We start from the raw sequence: 2731 nt of genomic DNA, 5'->3' as shown, positions 1-2731 counted from the left end.
TGATTCCAAATTTGGGCGCTTGTAAACAATGATGCAACAAACATGGGAGTGGAGATGTCTCTTCCATATACTGATTTTCTTTCTTGTGGATATATACCTAGCAGTGGGATTCCTGGATCATATGGTAGTTCTATTTTCAGTTTTTCTTTTTCTTTTTTTTTTTTCTTTAAAAGCAATTTATTTCTGATTACAAAGTACAGGTGAGGAGCACGGGCGATGCCTGTAACCCCTTGGTTGTGCATCTTCCCAGTCTATTTCTGCTTCTAGAAATACCCTGTGTACAACAGCAAGCTCATGCTGTCCCCAAATGCTTGCACATTCTAACAGCTGCAGAGTATATGACCAGGTGGAAAGTCCAACAGATGCCCCACTCACAAGATAGGGCCCTCCAATCAGTCTCCTGGCTCCCTTTCACTCATAGTAACTGGTTGCTCTTCCTATTGGTCATAGATAAATGACACCTGCACAATTCTCCGAGTGCTTTCAAGCAACGTCAGGAGGCAGTGACTAAGACCCTTTCCTTGCTCCCAGCTTCCTATGTCCCAGGCTGCCTGTGGCACCTGGACTGCTGCTGCCCCTGGGTCCCGTACATTCCAGGGCGACAATGGAGGAAAGGTAGGCAACGCATGAGGAATTAACAGTCTTTATTGGGCTCAGACCAGGAGTCCGTGGGTCTTGAGGACCTCTGTGTATTTGTCAATTTTCTTCTCCACGTTCTTCTCGGCCTGTTTCCGTAGCCTCATGAGCTGTTTCTTCTTCCGGTAGTGGATCTTGGCTTTCTCTTTCCTCTTCTCCTCCAGGGTGGCTGTCACTGCCTGGTACTTCCAGCCAACCTCGTGAGCCAGGCGCCCCAGATAGGCAAACTTTCTTGTAGGCTTCAGATGCACGACCTTGAGGGCAGCAGGAACCACCATCCACTTTTTCTTGTCGTAGGGCTGTGGGATGCCGTCAAACACCTTGAGACGGTCCAGAGCGGCCTGGCCTCGCTTGGTCTTGTGGGGCAGCATACCTCGCACGGTCCGCCAGAAGATGCGGCTGGGGGCCCGGAAGTGGTAGGGCCTCGGGAAGGGTTGGTGTTCATCCGCTTGCGGAGGAAAGCCAGGTACTTCAACTTGTTTCTGTAGAAATTGCCAGAAATGTTGATGCCTTCACAGCGTACGACCACCACCTTCCGGCCTGTTTAGCCACAATGGCCGCCAGGCGGCCCAGGAGATGGCCTCGACCATCAAGCACCAGGACCTGCACCTCCGCCATCTTCGGCAGCCGCTTGGGAAAAGCTTTTTTTTTTTTTTTTTTTTTTTTTTTTTTGAGTTGGAATCTCGCTCTGTTGCCCGGCTGTAGTGCCGTGGTGCGATCTCTGCTCACTGCAACTTCCATCTCCATGGTTCAAGCAATTCCCCTGCCTCAGCCCCCGGAGTAGCTGGGATTACAGGCACACACCACCATGCCCAGCTAATTTTATTGTGTTTTTAGTAGAGACGGGGTTTCACCATGTTGGCCAGACTGGTCTTAAACTCCTGACCTCAGGCAACCCACTCGCCTCAGCCTCCCAAAGTGCTGGGATTACAGGCATACAGGCATGAGCCACCGCGCCCAGCTATTTTTACTTTTTCTGAGGAACGTCTATACTGTTCTCCGTAGTAGCTGTACCGATTTACATTCTCACCAACTGTGTACGAGGGTTCCCTTTTCTTCACCTCCTCACTAGCATTTGTTATTGCCTGTCTTTTGGATGAAAGCCATTTTACTTGGGGTGAGATGATATTGTAATTCTGATTTGCATTTCTCTGATGATCAGTTATGTTGAGCACCTTTTCATGTGCCTGTTTGCCATTTGTATGTCTTCTTTTGAGAAATGTCTATTCAGATCTTTTGGCCATTTTTAAATAAGATTATAAGTTTTTTTTTCTTATTGAGTTGTTTGAGCTCCTTCTATATTCTGGTTATTAATCTCTTGTCAGATGGAGAGTTTGCAAATATTTTCTCCCATTCTGTAATACATGTTTGGTGTACAATTGAATACATTTTCACATCTCATTCAGTGGCTGGGATACTGAGGTGAGTAAGACAGATTGTTACCTGTCCTTGTGGAATTTGTGGTCATGGTAATAGTCTCTGAAGGTGGTCCTGGTTTTCTGGGGCTTTTCAAGACAAACATTTTAGGTGTAGGAAAATATTAGAAAGTCTATTTACAACCACTTTTTTTTTTTTTTTTTTTTTTTTTTGATATGGAGTCTTACTCTGTTGCCTAGGCTGGAGTGCAGTGGCACCGTCTCGGCTCACTGCAACCTCCGCTTCCTGGGTTCAAGAGATTCTCCTGCATCAGCCTCCTGAGTAGCTGGGAATACAGCAGCGTGCCACCACAAGCGGCTAATTTTTTTTTTATTTTTAGTAGAGACGGGGTTTCACCATGTTGGTCAGGCTGGTCTCAGACTCCTGACCTCGTGATCTGTCCACCTCGGCCTCCTAAAGTGCTGGGATTACAGGCGTGAGTACAACCAATTTTGTCTCATCCTTTAAGCATTTCTGTCTTAGCGCATGTTTTATATTGTGCCTATTAATACTGTACAGTTTGTAAATTACCACTGTATCCGTATATATGTACACACACACATACATACAGCGGAGATGCAGCTCATGGATGTGATAAAAAATCTTTGAGGACGGCCGGGTGCGGTGACTCACGCCTGTGATCCCAGCATTTTGGGAGGCCGAGGCGGGCAGATCACCT

General features: G+C 46.9%; 1 pseudogene; it reads right to left on the bottom strand.

Annotated features, from left to right (window-relative positions):
- Positions 1 to 627: 627 nt before the first annotated feature.
- On the bottom strand, positions 628 to 1269 carry LOC101058343 (large ribosomal subunit protein uL13-like; annotated as a pseudogene).
- Positions 1270 to 2731: the final 1462 nt, after the last annotated feature.

This window comes from Pan troglodytes, chromosome 20 (assembly GCF_028858775.2).
Source record: "Pan troglodytes isolate AG18354 chromosome 20, NHGRI_mPanTro3-v2.0_pri, whole genome shotgun sequence".
In the NCBI taxonomy this organism is placed as follows: Eukaryota; Metazoa; Chordata; class Mammalia; order Primates; family Hominidae; genus Pan; species Pan troglodytes.
This window is presented reverse-complemented; position numbering and strand designations above follow the sequence as displayed.